Here is a 19190-nt window from a genome sequence, read left to right on the forward strand (position 1 = left end):
CACATAATCCCTATGGTTCATTGGAATTGGATGATCTTCCTGGGAACTCTTTATTGTGGCCTCTATGGGTGCCAAAAGCCCAAGAAAGCTTGCTGAGTTGTTCTCATTCAAATACTGAGCTTGCTGGGTTCTTATTCAGGCCTCTTTAGACACACTTCCTTCTTGCTCAGCAAAACTGCTAATTGGCACAGAAAATATCTTAGCTTTGTCCATTTTCTATAGAAGTTGAAAATGCTTCTACCTGACCGTGCTGACAGAATTATATTTTCAATGGTATGAATACTCCAGACATTTCAATGACAACTTTGGGAACAAAATAATACATATAATACAGTTGGTTGGTCTTAAACAGCCTCGTGCCTCAGTATAAGTGACCAGAAGCAAAAATCCTCCAAAATTAGGGGCTAAGACATGAGCATTTGGGATATAATCATTTACATTTGACAAAGGCTGCACATAGTGCCTTTCTGTTTCTGTGATTTTTACCTTAATTGGTTCATTTTCACTATTATACATTTAATCTGTTTGCCACTAGTAATAAATAAGCAGGGCTGTTGTGATTGGTTGCCAAGAATTATTTTTCCATCAGCTCAAGAAAGCATGTTGCAATGCCAGGAGTAAAGAAAATTCTCCTTGTATTTGTCGTTGGCCAGGAACCCAAGTCTCATATATGTCTTGGTGAGAGTGCTGTGGGGAGACCCTTTAATTCATATTTTTAGGTCCTGCTTCCTTCTCACGGACTTGTGTAGAGGGAAAAAGGAGCTATAATTACTTGTAAGAGCACTTGGATCAGGTGACAAAATTATTGAAAACCTTTTAAGCCATGATTAGCCATTTGAATGTTTACTTATGTCCCCTTCCAAGAGCTACCTTAAATTATTTGCATATATATGTATGTATGCAACTTGTTTGAATTTATGGAGATGTATAAAGGTTTTGGTGAGTCTTCAGAAGACAGAGGATAATGATGCTCTTTAGCTGTGATATTTTATGATGGTCAGATATATTGATACATACTGCATTCAGAAATATCATTAAAAACAGGAGATTATTAATATTTTGCCTTGTATTTCTAATTGCATATTGTTAGGTTTTGGGCTATTCACTGACAAGATTGTAATTCATGACATCATTGTCTTTGTGTTTAAAAGATCATGCCAATACAATGACTAACCAGGTAGATGGTTATATACAGAAAAATCCAGTCATTGTTATTCATTTCTGTACTCCATGTAAAAGAAGTTCATTTATGCTGACCTGTTTTCAGTGCTAGAAGTTATTTGATTCTGTGAAATTCTATGTGCTCACAATATGCCCGGAACTGTGGTATAAATACTTGAATGGACAAAAAAGAAGTCTCCTAGAGAACTTTTGTTTAGATCTTGTTTGAATTGTGATTCCTAATTCTTGCCAAGTTGTTTGTTGAAATTAACTTTTAAAGTACAGTTTCAAAGGGTAATAGTTTATTCTCTCCCCAACTTCCCCCAAATTAAAGACCCATTAATTTGTGAAGCAAAATTAAAAACAATTTTCAAGAACACAGTGAGTCAAATGGATGGGTGCTTGAGAAGGAAAAAAGTGCCAGATAAAATAGAATTGACAGTTCTAGAAATAAACCCAAAATACACATGGGAATTTAGTGTGTGGCAGATCTGTTATTTCAAGTCAGTGGGGAAAGATCAATTAGTTAACAGGCATTGTTGAGACAGCTGGCTAGTCACTTGGATGAAGAAGAAGCTGGATCTCTATTTTAGAACCCAAATAAATTCCTGGTAAAGCAATGATTTAAAATAATAACAGTAATAATAATAATAATGCTAAAAGGAACCATAAAATTAGAAAAAATATTATTATAAAATGAGCAAGGTCTTTTTAAAAAATATATTGCCTATAGGATACAGAAAAAAGAAATGGCACAGTTGACTACAAAACTATTTTAAAATTCCATACAGAAAAATTATACAAAATACAGCAGAAAAATGTCCATATAGCAAAAATTACCAGAAAAATGTCAAAAGAAAAATCAGAAAATATTTGGTGAATATATAATAAGCAAAAGCGATAATTTTCTAGATGTATGAAAATATTCATAGACCTGTAAAAAGATACCAGCTGAAAGAAAAATTGGCAAAAATGTAAAACAAAGAGTTTACAGAAAAAGAAACATAAATAGTCAATAATCATTGATTTTACAAATATACCCTGAAAACCTACATATCCCAGGATTATTGAAGGTGCTTAGCATATATCAGAGAAAAAGATAGAATTTCTGTGCTTCGATACATTCTATTATAGGGGTGATGGTGGAGAAGACAATAATGTACCTAATAAGTAACTAATTATACAATATGTTAGAACCATGGTTCCCAAACTGTGTGCCAAAGCAGCCTGGGATGTTACAGCAAAATTATAGGTTCACTGCAGTTTATTTACATTTTTAAGGGAAACATAGTGCTATGGTCTAAATGTTGGTGTCATCCCAAAATGTATTTTGGAATTTAATCTGCAATGTGCTAGTATTGACAGGTGCAGCCTTTTGGGAAGTGATAAAGTCATAAGTGTCCTGCCCTTAAGAATGGGATTAGTACCCTTATAAAAGCAGGTGAAGGGAGTGTGTTTGTCATCTTCCCCATTTCTTTCCGCCATGTGAGGACAGCAAGAAGACATTGTCTACAAGCAATGGGCCTTTAACAGACACCAAATCTGCTGGCATGTTGATCTTGGACTTCCCAGCCACTAGAACAATAAGCAATAGATTTATTTTGTTTACAAGTTACTCAGTCTAAGGTATTTTGTTATAGCAGCAGGGACATACTAAGTCACACAGCAGTATCTGTCAGACAAAACACAAATTACTAGCTGAGAAATCTCACATTTTCAACATTAGATTATACTAAATTTCTTTTAGTGACATCATATCTTTTCAAAGCCAGCTTTTTGGTGGTTGTGACAACAAGCAAGTAACTGCACAAAAAGCAGTGTGCATTGGGAGATGAGGGTGGTGTTGTCCATTATGAGTCCAAGCATTGACAAGCCAGTTAGGGTTCAATAGGCATACACATCCCATTAATGAGTAATTGTTGTTATTTTCAAACAGCATATACATATCATTTTCTTTCAATTTATGTATATTATTTTTTTAAATGACTATTAATTTGTTAGTACATAAATACTTGTTTGAACCTATTTAATAAATGAAATTATTAGATGTTTCTTTTGGCCAAAGGTGCTGTGAAAAATTATTGAAGGCATCATGAATTGGTAAAAGCCATCATGAACTGATAAACCGGGGACCTCTGTGTTACAGGGTGATAAATGCTACCAAAAAAAAGAGTGGAACACATTAAACTGGTCTGCGAATGCTAAGGGTAAGAATAGGGTGGGTGGCTATTTTAAATAGGGTGTATAGGTTGTGTTTCACTGAGAAAGAGACATTTAAGCAAAGCCTGGAAGAAAATGAGAATGTTCCAAGCAGAGGGCACAGCCAGTGCAAGAGCCCAAAGATGACAGTGTGCTTCAAACATCCAAGGAGGCCAGTGTCACTGGAACATAGTTGATATGGTTTGCCTCTGTGTCCCCACCCAATTCTCACCTCAAATTGTAATTCCCGTAATCCCGACATGTCAAGGGCGAGACCAGGTGGCAATAATTGGATCATGGGGGCAGTTCCCCCATGTTGTTCTCATGATAGTGAGTGAGTTCTCACTAGATCTGATGGTTTTATGAGCATCTGGCATTTCCCCTGCTTGCACTCACTCCATCCTGCTGCCCTATGCAGAAGGTACCTGCTTCTCCTTTGCCTTTGCCATGATTGTAAGTTTTCCCGAGACCCTCCAAGCAATGAGGAACTGTGAGTCCATTAAATCTCTTTCCTTTATAAATTACCCAGTCTCAAGTATTTCTTTATAGCACTGTGAGAACGGAATAATACAATAGTGATTCAAAAGGAAAGTGAGAAGAAGTAAAGTCAAGCAGGGGCCAGGGGGGCAAGTCACACATAGGCGAGTAAATAACTTTGGTTTTTGCTCTGGGAGACATACAGAATCATGGCATTTAAAAATAAGCTTTTATGAGGCTAGCATCATCCCAATACCAAAACCTGGCAGAGACACAACAAAAAAAGAAAATTTCAGGCCGATATCCCTGATGAACATTGATGAGAAAACCCTCAATAAAATACTGGCAAACTGAATCCAACAGCACATCAAAAAGCTTATCCACCACGATCAAGTTGGCTTCATCCCTGGGATGGAAGGCTGGTTCAACATACAAAAATCAATAAATGTAATCCATCACATAAACAGAAGCAATGAAAAACCACATGATTATCTCAATAGATGCAGAAAATACCTTCAATAAAATTTAACATCTCTTCATGCTAAAAATGCTCAATAAACTAGGTATTGATGGGACATATCTCAAAATAATAAGAGCTATTTATGACAAACCCACAGCCAATATCATACTGAATGGGCAAAAGCTGGAAGCATTCCCTTTGAAAACTGGCACAAGACAAGGATGTCCTCTCTCACCACTACTATTCAACATAGCATTGGAAGTTCTGGCCAGAGCAATCAGGCAAGAGTAAGAAATAAAGGATATTCAAACAGGAAGAGAGGAAGTCAAATTGTCTCTGTTTGCAGATGACATGATTGTATATTTAGAAAACCCCATCATCTCAGCCCGTAATCTCCTTAAGCTGATAGCCACTTCTGCAAAGTCTCAGGATACAAAATCAATGTGCAAAAATCACAAGCATTCTTATACACCAATAATAGACAAACAGAGAGCCAAATCATGAGTGAACTCCCATTCACAATTGCTACAAAGATAATAAAATACCTAGGAATACAACTTACAAGAAATGTGAAGGATCTCTTCAAGGAGAACTGCAAACCACTGATCAAGGGAATAGGAGAGGACACAAACAAATGGAGCCATACTACTGAAAGTAATTTATAGATTCAATGTTATCCCCATTAAGTTACCATTGACTTTCTTCACAGAATTAGAAAAAACTACTTTAAATTTCATATGAAACCAAAAAAGAGCCCATATAGCCAAGACAATTTTAAACAAAAAGAACAAAGCTGGAAGTATCTTGCTACCTGACTTCAAACTATACTACAAGACTACAGTAACCAAAACAGCATGGTACTGGTACCAAAACAGATATGCAAACCAATGGAACAGAACAGAGGCCCCAGAAATAATGCCACATATCTACAACCACCTGATATTTGAAAAACCTGACAAAAACAAGCAATGGGGAAAGGATTCCCTATTTAATAAATGGTGTTGGGAAAACTCGCTAGCCATAGGCAAAAAACTGAAACGGGACTCCTTCCCTACATGTTATACAAAAATTAACTCAAGATGGATTAAACATAAGACCTAAAACCATAAAAACCCTAGAAGAAAACCTAGGCAATACCATTCAGGACACAGGCATGGGCAAAGACTTCATGACTAAAACGCCAAAAGCAATCGCAACAAAAGCCAAAATTGACAAAAGGGATTTAATTAAACTAAAGGGCTCCTGCACAGCAAAATAAACTGTCATCAGAGTGAACAGGTAACCTACAGAATGGGAGAAAATTTTTGCAATCTATCCATCTGACAAAGGGCTAATATCCAGAATCTACAAAGAACTTAAACAAATTTACAAGAAAAAAACAAACAAACAACCCCATAAAAAGTGGGCGAAGGATATGAGCAGACACTTCTCAAAAGAAGACATTTAGGCAGCGAACAGACATAAGAAAAAATGCCCATCATCACTGGTCATTAGAGAAATGCAAATCAAAACCACAATGAGATACCATCTCATGCCAGTTAGAATAGCAATCATTAAAAAGTCAGGAAACAACAGATGATGGAGAGGATGTGGAGAAATAGGAATGCTTTTACACTGTTGGTGGGAGTGTGAATTAGTTTAGCCATTGTGGGAGACAGTGTGGTTCTAGATCCTTAAGGATCTAGAAATACCATTTAACCCAGCAATCCCATTACTGGGTATATACCCAAAGGATTATAAATCATTCTACTATAAAGACACATGCACACGTATGTTTATTGCAGCACTGTTCACAATAGCAAAGACTTGGAACCAACCCAGATGCCCATCAACAATAGACTGGATAAAGAAAATGTGGCACATATACACCATGGAATACTATGCAGCCATAGAAAGGATCATCAGTTCATGTTCTTTGCAGGGACATGGATGAAGCTGGAAACCATCCTTCTTAGCAAACTAACACAGGAACAGAAAACCAAACAATGCATGTTCTTAGTCATAAGTGGGAGTTGAACAATGAGAACACATGGAGACAGGGAGGGGAACATCACACACTGGGGCCTGTCTGGGGATGGGGGGCCAGGGGAGGGAAAGCATTAGGAGAAATATCTAATGTAGATGACCGGTTGATGGGTGCAGCAAACCCACCATGGCACGTGTATACCTATGTAACAAACCTGTATGTTCTGTGCATGTATCCCAGAACTTAAAGTATAAAAAAAAAAGATAACTTAAAAAAATAAGCTTTTTAATATACATAAATTCCAAAATAAATATTTTATTTTAGTTTAAAAACACACTTATATTTGAATTTTCTCATATTTCATAAACTCTACACCATATAGAGTTGATATACATAAAATTCCAACTACTATTGTGTATGTTTCCAAATCATGTATATTTTAAAATAAATAAATGTAGCTATTATCTTAGAAAACAGCTTTCTACCTTAGAAGTCGATCATTTAATGACATCATTGCTTAAGATAGAAAGTGGTCATACAGAAAATAACAGGCTACAAACAAACGATTTGCTTGCCATTCCATTTTCACCTACAGAAAAAACCCTTCTGGTAATTTAGCATAGTAGTGCTCAATCTTAAATTTAAAAACAATTGTGTGTATAGAATAGCGGGAGATAATTTTATTTTACAATAGTTTTTCACCATCAAACATCTAAAGAATTATAAATAGTGAGTGAATTATTTTTAAACAGTAATCTTTAAGGTTATATTTTCTGAAAACTTTTGGAGGGATGTTATGCTAACACATTTTAAAATATTTTAAATGTCAAATACTCTATATTATATAAATATTCTCAATTACATACAATATTTTCTTTCACCTGAGATTAAAATTCGATAGTCTTTGTGACCCCACATAAATACTATAACTTGAGTTCATTTCAGAATGAGAACTAGGCAAATTAGTAGAGACAAATTAGTATTAATTATAGACAAATTAGTATTAAAGTTACTGTTCATATCCTGAAAAGAGCAATATACCATCAGATACACTTAAGTCACAGCACAAGTATTATTTGTGTAAATATTATTCTGTTGAATAATTTTTAATGTAGTAAACAATACTGGTAATCGAAAATTTTTCAATTAATAGAAGTAGAGGAGCTGAGTGGAGCAAGATGGCCAAATGAAAACCTTCACCAATCACCCGCCCTGTAGGAACACCAAATTTGACAAGTATCTACACAAAAAGCACCTTCATAAGAAACAAAAATCAAGTGAGCAATCACAGTACTTGGTTTTAACTTCATATCTCTGAAAGACATACTAAAGAGGGTAGGAAAGACAGTCTAGAGTTGTTGATGCCATCCTTACTCCATTTGCTGGTAGCAGCCACATGGCATGGAGAGAGAATCTAAGTGCTTGGGGAAAGGAAAATGCAGTGCCTATGGGACTGTGCATTGAATTCAGAATTGCCTTGTCAGAGCAGAAAGCAAAACTAACTTGGCTGAACTCAGCAGATACCTGCCCACAGAAGGACCATTTAGACCAGCTCTAGCTAGAGGGGAATAACCCATCCCCGTGGTCAGAACTTGAGTTCCAGCAAGCCTCGCAACCATGGGCTAAAGTGTTCTGGGGTCCTAAATAAAATTGAAAAACTATCTGAGCCACAGGGACCGCAATTCTTTTTTTTTTTTTTTGATGGAGTCTCGCTCTGTTGCCCAGGCTGGAGTGCAGTGGCGCAATCTTGGCTCACTGCAGGCTCCACTTCCTGAGTTCACACCATTCTCCTGCCTCAGCCTCCCGAGTAGCTGGGACTACAGGTGCCTGCCACCACGCCCGGCTAATTTTTTATATTTTTAGTAGAGACGGGGTTTCACCATGTTAGCAAGGATGGCCTCGGTCTCCTGACCTCATGATCCACCCGTCTCGGCCTCCCAAAGTGCTGGGATTACAGTTGTGAGCCACCGCTCCTGGCCAGGGACTGCAATTCTTAGGCAAGTCCTTGGAGCCTAAGGACTTGGAGCCGTGCTGGGCTCCAAGCCAGTGGACATAGGGGACACATGACCCAGTGAGACATCAGCTGGGGTGGCTAAGGGAATGTTTGTGCCACCCCTCCCTCAACCCCAGGTAGTGCAACTCACAGCAACAAAAGTAATTCCTTCCTTCTGCTTGAGGAGAGGAGAAAGAATAGTAAAGAGGATTTTGTCTTGCATCTTGTAGCCACAGTAAGATAGGGCTACAACATCAGGCCCCCTTTCCAGACTGTAGCTCTCAGATGACATTTTCAGACACAACCTTAGGCCATATGGGAACCCACTGTCTTGAAGGAAAGAAACTATTCCTAGCAGGTTTCATTACCTGCTGACTAAAGAGGCCTCAAGCCCTCAATAACCAGTGGTGATACCCAGGTAGCATGCCGTGGGCCTTGGGTAAGACTCTGAGATATGCTGGCTTCAGGTGAGATCCAGCATGTTTGCTGGGGTGGTGGCTGTAGTGAGAGACTCCTTCTGCTTGAGAATAGCAGAGGGAAAGGAAAAAGGGACTCTGTCTTGCACCTTAGGTACGAGCTTGGTCACAGTGGGGTAGAGCACCAAGTGGGCTCTTGGGGATCCAATTTCAAGCCTTGGCTTTTGGATGGCATTTCTAGACCCACTCTGGGCCATAGGGGACCCCATGACCCTGAAAGGTGAGTCTCAGGCCTGGCAGCATTCACCACAAGCTGACTGAAGAGCCCTTGGGACTTAAATGAACACTGACAGTAGCCTGGCAGTACTTCCCTTGGGCCTTTGATGGTGGTGGTCACGGGAAGAGGCTCCTCTGTCTGTGGAAAAGGGAGGAAAAACTGGGAAGAACTCTGCCTTGTGATTTAAGCGCCAGCTTAGCTTCAGTAGTACAGAGCAGCAAGTAGATTTCTAAGGTTTTTGACTCTAGTCCCTGGCTCCTGAACAGCATCTCTGGATCGACCTGGGGCCTCAGAAAACTCACTGCCCTGAAGGAAAAGACACGAGCCTGGCTGGTTTCACTACCTGCAGATTGTAGAGTCCTAGAACCTTGAACAAACATAGGCAGTAGCCAGATAGTGGTTACAGTGGACCTTGAGCAAGACCTAGTGTTTTGCTGGATTCAGGTATGACCCAGTACAGTCTCAGTGGTGGTGACCACTGAATTGCCTGTGTCATCCCACCCACAGCTCCAGGTGGCTCAGCACAGAGAGAGAGAGAGAGAGAGAGAGAGAGAGACTACATTTGTTTCGGAGAAAGTGAAGAGAGTGAGAGTTTCTGCCTGGTAGTTCAAATAATTCTTCCAGATTTTATCCAAGACCACAAAGGCAGTACCTTTACAAGGCTGTAAGCACAACAGCATTACTGGGCTTGGGGTAATTAGGGGTGCTCCCTAATGCAGATGCATCTTAGATCACAACACCCAAGTCCCTTCAAATACCTGGAAAGCCTTCCCAAGAGAGACAGGTACAAAGAAGCCCACACTGTGAAGACTACAATAAATACCTGACTCTTCAATCCAGAGACACCAACATATATCCACAAGTATCAAGACTATCCAGGAAAACATGTCCTCACCAAATGAACTAAGCAAGGCACCAGGGATCAATCCTGGAGAAACACAGATATGTGACCTTTTAGACAAGAATGCAAAATAGCTGTTTTGAGGAAACCTAAAGAAATTCAAGATAACACAGAGAAGGAATTTAGTAATCTGTCAGATAAATTTAACAGAGATTTAAATAATCAGAAAGAATCAAGTAGAAATTCTGGAGCTGAAAAATGCAATTGACATGTTTAAGAATGCATCAAAGTTTCTTAATAGCAGAATTGATCAATCAGAAGGAAGAATTAGTGAGCTGGAAGACAGGCTATTTGAAAATACAGAGTCAGAGGAGACAAAATAAAAAACAATGAGAGAGAAAGAGAGAGGTAGAAAGTTTCTTGAAAGAGATAATAACAGAGAACTTCCCAAACATAGAGAAAGATATTAATATCCAAGTACGAGAAGGGTATTGAATATCAAGCAGATTTAACCCAAAGAAGACTTCCTCAAGGCATTTAACAATCAAACTCTCAAAGGTCAAGGATAAAGAAAGGATCCTAAAAGCAGCAAGAGAAAAGAAACAAATAACAAACAATAGGGCTCCAATCTGTCTGGCAGCAGACATTTTAGTGGAAAGCTTACAGGCCAGGAGAGAGTGGCATGACATATTTAAAAGGCTGAAAGAAAAAAAAACTTTTACACTAGAATAGTCGTTCAGGAAAAATATTCTTCAAACATGAAAAAGAAATAAAGAGTTTCCCAGACAAACAAAAGCTGAGGAATTTCATCAACACCGGATCTGCCTTATAAGAAATGCTGAAGAGAGTTCTTCAGTCTGAAAGAAAAGAAAGTTAATAAGCAGTAAGAAATCATCTGAAGGTATAAAACTCACTGGTAATAGTAATTACACAGACAAACACAGAATATTACAACACTGTAATTGTGGTGTATGAAATACTCATATCTTAAGTAGAAAGACACAAAGATGAACCAATCAAAAATAATAACTACAACTTTTCAAGAAATAAACAGCACAATAAGATATAAATAGAGACAACAAAAGTTAAAAAGCTGGGAGACCAAGTTAAAGTGTAGATTTTTATTAGTTTTTTTCTTGCTTGTTTATTTATGAGATCAGTGTTAAATTGTCATCAATTTAAAATAATGGGTTGTAAGATATTATTTGCAAGCATCATGATAACATCAAATCTAAAAACATACAATGGATACCCAAAAAATAAAAGGGAAGAAATTAAATTATACCAACAGAGAAAATCACCTTCAACAAAAGGAAGACAGAAAGGAAGGAAAGAAGTAAGAGAAGATCAGAAAACAACAAAATGACAGGAGTAAGTTCTTACTTATCAATAATAACATAGAGTGTAAATGGACTAAACTCTCCAACAATAAAAAATAGAGTGACTGAATACATTTAAAAAAAATAGAGTGGCTGAATGGATAAAAAAGAAAACAGACCAAATGATCTGTTTCCTATGATAAACACACTCTACCTATAAAGATACATATTGACTGAAATTAAAGGGATGTAAATAGATATTCCATGCCAATGGAAATGGATAAAGGGCAGAAGTAGCTATACTTATATCAGACAAAATGGATTTCAAGACAACAATGGTAAGAAAAGACAAAGAAGGTTATTATAGAATAATAAAGGGGTCAATTCAGCAAGAGGATATGACAGTTGTAAATACATATGCACCCAACACTGGAGCACCCAGATATATAAAGCAAATATTATAAGAGCTAAAGAGAGAGATAGACCCCAATGCAATAATAGCTGGAGATTTCAACACCCCTCTTTCAGCATTGGATAGATCTCTGACACATAAAATCAAGAACACAATGTTGGACTTAATCTGTACTATAGAACAAGTAAACCTAATAGATACTTACAGAAAATTTTATCCAATGGCTGCAGAATACACATTTTTCTTAGCACACAGATCATTCTCAAAAATACACCATATGTTAGGTCACAAAACAAATCTTAAAAGATTTAAAAAATTGAAATAATATCAAGCATCTTCTATGACCACACTGGAATAAAACTACAAATCAATAACAAGAGGAATTTTGGAAACTATACAAGCACATGGAAATTAAACAATGTGCTCCTGAATGACCAGTGGGTCAATGAAGAAATTAAGAAGGAAATAAAAAAAATTTCTTGAAACAAATGATAACAGGAACACAACATACCAAAACCTATGGGATACAGCAAAAGCAGTAGTAAGAGGGAAGTTTATAGCTATAAGTGCTTACATCAAAAAGGAAGAAAAACTTCAAATAAATAATCTAAAAATGCATCTTAAAGAATTGGAAAAGAAGAGCAAACCAAATCCAAAATAAGTAGAAGAAAAGAAATAATGAAAGTCGGAGCAGAAATAAATGAAATTGAAATGACAAAAACAATACAAAAGATCATTGAAATGAAAAGTGGGGGTTTTTTTGAAAAGATAAACAAAATTGACAAACCTTTAGCCAGATTAAAAAAAAGAGAGAGAAGACCTAAATAAATAAAATCATAGATGAAAAAGGAGACATTACAACTGATATCACAGAAATTCAAAGGATCATTAATGGCTACTGTGAGCAACTATATGCCCCAAATTGACAAATCTAGAATAAATGGATAAATTTCTAGACACCTACTAAGACTGAACCATAAAGAAATCCAAAACCTGAACAGACCAATAACATGTAACAAGATTTAAGCTGTAAAAAAAAACCTCCCAGCAAGAGAAACCTGGGACCTGATGGCTTCACTGCTCAATTCTACCAAACATTTAAAGAAAAGCTAACACCAATGCTACTCAAACTATTTTGAAAAATAGAAGAGGAGGAAATAATTCAAAACTCATTCTACAAGGCTGGTATCACCCTTATACCAAACCAGACAAAGGCACACACACAAAAAGAAAACTACAGACCAATATCCCTGATGAATGATAATGCAAAAATCCTCAACAAAATCTTGCAAACTGAATTTATCAACACATTAAAAAGATCATTCATCATGACCAAGTGGGATTTACCCCAGGGATGCAAGGATGGGTCAAGGTTCAACATACACAAATCAATCAGTGTGATACATCATATCATATCAGAATGAAGGATAAAAATCATATGATCATTTCAACTGATGCTGGAAGATGCATTTGCTAAAAGTCAACGTCCTTTCATAATAAAATCCTCAAAAAATTGGCTTTAAAAGGAACATACTTCAACATAAGAAAAGCCATACTTGACAGACCCACAGTTAGTATTATACTAAATGAGGAAAAACTGAAAGCATTTCTTCTAACATATAGAACACGACAAGGATGCCTACTGTCACCACTGTTACTCAACAGTACTGGAAGTCCTAGCTTGAGCAATCAGACAAGAGATAGATATAAGGGGCATCCAAATTGGAAAGGAATAAGTAAAATTTCCTTGTTTGCTGGTGATATTATCTCATATTTGGAAAATCCTAAAGACTCCACAAGATAACCATTAGAACTAATAAACAAAGTCAATAAAGTTCCAGGATACAAAATCAACATCCAAAAATCAGTGGCATTTCTATAGGCCAACAGTAAACAATCTAAAAAAGAAATTAAGAAAGTAATCCTATTTACAATAGATAAAAATAAAATACAAATCTTAGGAATTAACTAAAGAAGTGAAAAATCTCTACAATAAAAACTATAAAAAACATTGATGAAAGAAATTGAAGAAGACACACAAAAATAATGGAAAGATATTTCATATTATGTATTGGAAGAATTGTTATTGTTAAAATGTTCATGCTACCTGAAGCAAGCTACAGAGTCAATGCAATCCCTATGAAAATACCAATGACATTCTCCACAGAAGTAGAAAAAAGAATCCTAAAACTTATAGGGAACCACAAAAGACCCAGAATAGCCAAACCTGTCATGAACACAAAGAACAAAACTGGAGTAATCACATTACCTGACTTCAAAGTAAACTACAGAGCTATAGTAACCAAAACAACATGATACTGGCATAAAAACAGACACATAGACCAATGGAACAGAATACAGGACCAAGAAGCAAATCCATACATCTATAGTAAACTCATTTTCAACAAAGCAAGAACATACATTGAGGAAAGGACAGTGTCTCTAAAGGTGCTGGGAAAACGACATCTATATGCAGAACAATGAAACTAGACCCCTATCTCTCATAATAAACAAAAATCAAATCAAAATGGATTAAAGACAAATCTAAGACCTCAAACTATGAAACTACTCGAAGAAAATATTGGAGAAAACTTCCACGATATTGGAGTGGGTAAAGATATCTTGAGTAATACCCCTTAAGCACAGGCAACCAAAGCAAAAATGAACAAGTGGGATCACATAAAGTTTAAAAACTTCTGCACAGGAAAAGAAATAGACAATCAACGAAGTGAAGAGACAATCCACAGAATGGGAGAAAATATTTGCAAACTACTTTTCTGACAAGGGATTAAAAAACAGAGTATATAAGGCACTCAACAACTCAATAGGAAAATATTTAATAATTTGATTTAAAGCTGGGCAAAAGATATGAATGGACATTTCTTAAACGAGGACATAGAAATGGCAAACAGGCATATGAAAAGGTGCTCAACATCATTGATCATCAGAGAAATGCAAATCAAATCTACAGAGAGATATCTATCATCTCCTCCCAGTTAAAATGGCTTGTATCCAAAAGACAGGCAATAACAAATGCTGGTGAGGTTGTGGGGAAAAGGGAACCCTCGTACACTGCTGGTGGGAATGTAAATTAATAAAATATATGATCTAGAAATCACACTGCTAGGTATGTACCCAAAAGAAAGCAAATCAGTATATTGAAGAGATATCTGTACTCCCACGTTTATTGCAGCACTATTTGCAATAGCCAAGATTTAATAATCCATTTTAGTGGATCCAGTTTTTTGGGGGACTCAAAACTGATAATTTAGTGGGTTCTTTAAGAAAAATAATATAGATATTATGAATATAGAAGTAGGTAGGAAAATAAATATTTTAAGAACGAAAGGATATAACAAAAACTGTGTTATAAGAAGTTGACAAATACAAACATTATGATAATTTTAAAAATAGTATTTTGATTAGTTAACTGCCATACATATACCTATAACAATTATTTTCCCTTTTGTGGTTACATACATTTTTATCACTTCTTCATATGGAAATATGGAAATATGTTTTATAGAAATAATTTAGTATTCCTACCACTATCACACTACCATGATTGATATGATTGAACAATTTTATTTACTTATTTTTTTACTATTGGTAATGTAGAAGGTTTCTTTCGTCTTTACAGCTCGTTTCGGCAATATCATGTAAATTTGTAGAATTGTCAAATTTAGTAAAAACTCTGTAAAGTTTTTTTCTTATACATGAGCTCTGTAAGATTTGAGGACATTTTACATTTTTCTTTTGGTGTGATTAATTTTTAATGTTTTAAAAATTGATGACATTCATTAACCAGTTTATATCTGATACCCTTGTTGTGAAGATGTATTGTATTTTAAGTTATTTTCATCAATATAGTATTTTGTATTAAATCAGCAAAAAATCAAAATCATTTGCCATTGTGTTCTAGTGACCCACTCTCTTTATTAGTTTGATTGTAAAGCAATCTAAGGGCCTATTTATAACTCCTATTGGAAAGTTATCTTTTCCTGTTAACACATTACTGCTTTTGATGTGATACTGTTTTGTTACAGTTTGCTTCTCAAAATTAGAATAATTTAAATTTATTTTCTCAATTATTTATATTGATCTTTGTTTCATATCAGTTTATTTTGTATTTAAACATACTCTCAGTTCTTTAATAAAATAAATACAAAGATGTCAGAAAGAGATCCTTTATATTCATTTTATATGTTTGAATCAGGAGCCCATAATTTCATATTTGTTTTTATAAAACTTTTAAAGCATCTTTTAAAATTGGAGTTAAATGTACATGAATTCCACCAACTTTTTACTTCTCATGTGTTGGAGCTTTTTAAGTCTTTAAAAATATAGTTCTAGCCTAGGTGACAATGAAACCCTGTCTCTAAAAACATAAGAAATAAAGATAAAAATATATTTTAGAAGTAATCAAAATATTGTTAATTATGTTGCAAGGTCTTATAATAAGAGAGCATTTCACTACACAAAAACTCTTAAAAATCCAAGTTTACATGTATTTAAAATACTCCTTCAAAAAGAGAAACTTGAAAAGAAAATATGATACATGCAAAATATCAAAGTAATCAACTTCAGGTACTGTGGAGACTGCTTTTTCTCTGTGAGATTAGGGAATAAATCAACCAAGATATATACTCTGTTCTTATGTTTTAAAAAAATGCTTGCAGCTGGTCTGTGACAAACAGGAGAATGAAAACACAAACCATAGACTGGAATAAAATATATGCAAAACACATACCTAACAATGAACTTGTATAAAAATATACAAAGAACTCTTAAAACCCAACAATAAGTAAAAGAACAACCCAATTTAAAAATGGACAAAAGATTTGGACAGAAATCTCATCAAACAAGTTACACAGATGGCAAATAAGCATATGAAAAGATGCTCAACATCATTTGTCATTAGGGACTTGCAAATTGAAACAATAATGATATAACATTACCCTCCTATTAGAATGGCTAAAATCCAAAAAACTGACAATAGCAATCGCTAGCCAAGATGAAGGACAGCGGGAACTCTCACTTATAGCTGCTGGAAATGCAAAATAGTACAGCCACTTAGGAAGACAGGTTTGCAATATCTTATAAATCTAAACATAGTCTTAGCATATAATCTGGCAATGGTGCTCTTAGGTAGTTATCAAAATGAATTGAAAACATGTTCACACAAAAGGTTGCACACTAATGTTTACAGTAGCTTTATTAATAATCGTCAAAAAGTGAAAGCAACCAACATGTCTTTTCTTTTAGGTGAATTGATAAACAAACTGTGATACATCCTTACAATGAAACATTATTCATTGACAAAAAGAAATGAGCTATCAAGGCACAAACTACATAGATGAATCTTAAATGCATGTTGTTAAATGACAGAAGCCAGCCTGAAAAGGTTCATACTGTAGGATTTTAATTATATGACATTCTGTAAAAGGTAAAAACAGTTAAAACATCAGTGGTTCATGGAAGTTCAGGGAGAGGGAAGAATCACTGAATACATGAAGAATGAGGGATTTTTAAAAAGGGTATTTAAATAATTATGTATGATAATATAATGGCGGATACATGACATTACGCATTTGTCAAAATATGTATGTGAGGTCACCTGTTTTAGGCTTCCAATGTACTTTCAGGAGCATAAAACATGTGACCTGATGTACATATTTTCTAGCTTTGTAACTACAGCAGTTTTGTTAAATTCTATTGTGTTTCTTCATTATTAACAACCAAAAAAAGGTTTTTTATGGTTTGTTTATAATTGTATACTCTACATTACTATTTTCCTGACAGGAGAAAATTTCTGTTTTGGTCAAGCACTAGTAAAAGCTGAATTTCTACTTAAAATTTCACCCATCAGGGGACTGTTATGATTGTGAGAATTTTCCACAATGGGCTGCTGGGTCCATTCATTTCAAACCTTGTTTCTCCTCCATTACATACATACTTTTGATGCCAGGTCTATAGGACATGTTCACATCATGATACAGCCTCTGCCCACACACCTTTGGGTCATGATGCCCTGGTGAGCTGTTGCCATGATCAGTAGGAGTGTCGTTGAAAGCCATTCCCACACCAAAACAGCCACTGATAAATAGAAGTCGCTGCAAATTTTACGAAAACGTATTACGATGTGAACACATTCCTAGGTCCCCTCCTGGAACTTATAAATAACCTGGATAGGTAAGAGTTTTTGAAATGTAAGCTTCAGAAAATCAGCCTCTAGCTTCTAGGAGTCTTTGAAAGTTATCTTTTTTTTTTCTTCAATATTCAAGGTGCCATAGTAGTCAAGATAATAAGCTAAGAGTGAGAATGAGAACAAGGTGCGTGTTTTGGAAGAGAAAATAATGTATGAAATAGTCTGTTTTGAGAATAGAAAAGCAAATGGACTAGGGAAGTATAGTGCCTACTTGAAGTTCATGGGAAGGAATTTACAGAGACCAGTAGACCTGAAGGTGCCTTGTGCTCTAGCCATGTTAGCCATACAAGTATAGACAAAGAGTGAGTAGCGAATGGGATTTGAGCTGGGCTATGGTTTGCCAAACAAATACTAGAAAGTGAGAGGGACCAAGGGTGAAGAAGGTGTATGCAGGAGGACAATGATAATGCCAGACCACAGATTTTAATAACTGCCTAGGAAGGGAAGAGAGGGCATCAGAGATGACAGTAGTAAAGAATGGTAGAATCAATAGGTTGACAGGCCCAGTGAGTTAAAGGACTGTTAGGATTGAGGTGTATGAGGGAGTAAAACGGAGAGATACAAAGTTGTGCTCAGAGATGGAATGAATGCAATTGACATACGAATGGGTTGCAGTTAATGGCAACAGCAAGGTGTATAGGAAGACCATGAGACCGATCGGTTAGAATAGTGTTGAAGGCAAGTTTCCTAGGAGGACAGAAATTCAATAACCTGAAAGTGCAGAATGTTTAAAGGCCCATTTATGGTTATATTAACACCCTCAAGAACTAAAACAATAGTATTATACAAATGAATCCAGTGACAGTGATCCACCTAGGTGCTAAACCCATCAAGAAACCAGGTATAAAAACCTGGGAGTTAGTACATGAAAGCAGAAATGAGTGGCAGTGGGTATATAATCTGATAGCAGGAGATTCTAATCTACAAAGGTCTAAGGATGAGAAAAGAATGACCCAGAAGCTGCAATGAGGAGCAGGGAACCCACCTCCAGACCCGGTAACACCTGTAGGGGGAATAGAGCCACCAATTGAGAGTGTTGCTGAGGCTAATATGTCCTTGAAAGAGAGCTTCATTTTAATTTTGAGTTAGGTAATTAAAAAAAAATTCTGATAGTATGTTAGATTTTGCTGAGTACTGAAATTCCAAAGGGCACACATTATATTACAATCATAATGCCTATCTATAATTTCCTGGTTATTATGGTGCAGTGGGTAAAGATTTATCTAGGCTGATAGAGTGTTCCACGTTCTCCTAATAAATGAAAGAGATAAGGTTAGAGACTAGTATTGCATATACATGTATATATAGTTTGTACATGCCAAAAAATTCTAGAAGTTAATGAGGAATAATTAGCAGTGTTTACCTCTGGGGAAACTAACTTTAATGTTCAAGGGGGACTTTTAACTGTATTTTATACCCTACTCTAGTGCAATACTGCAGTGTACAGTGTAAGAGAGTTAA

The sequence above is a fragment of the Pongo pygmaeus genome, chromosome 10, assembly GCF_028885625.2.
Source record: "Pongo pygmaeus isolate AG05252 chromosome 10, NHGRI_mPonPyg2-v2.0_pri, whole genome shotgun sequence".
NCBI classification, from domain to species: Eukaryota; Metazoa; Chordata; class Mammalia; order Primates; family Hominidae; genus Pongo; species Pongo pygmaeus.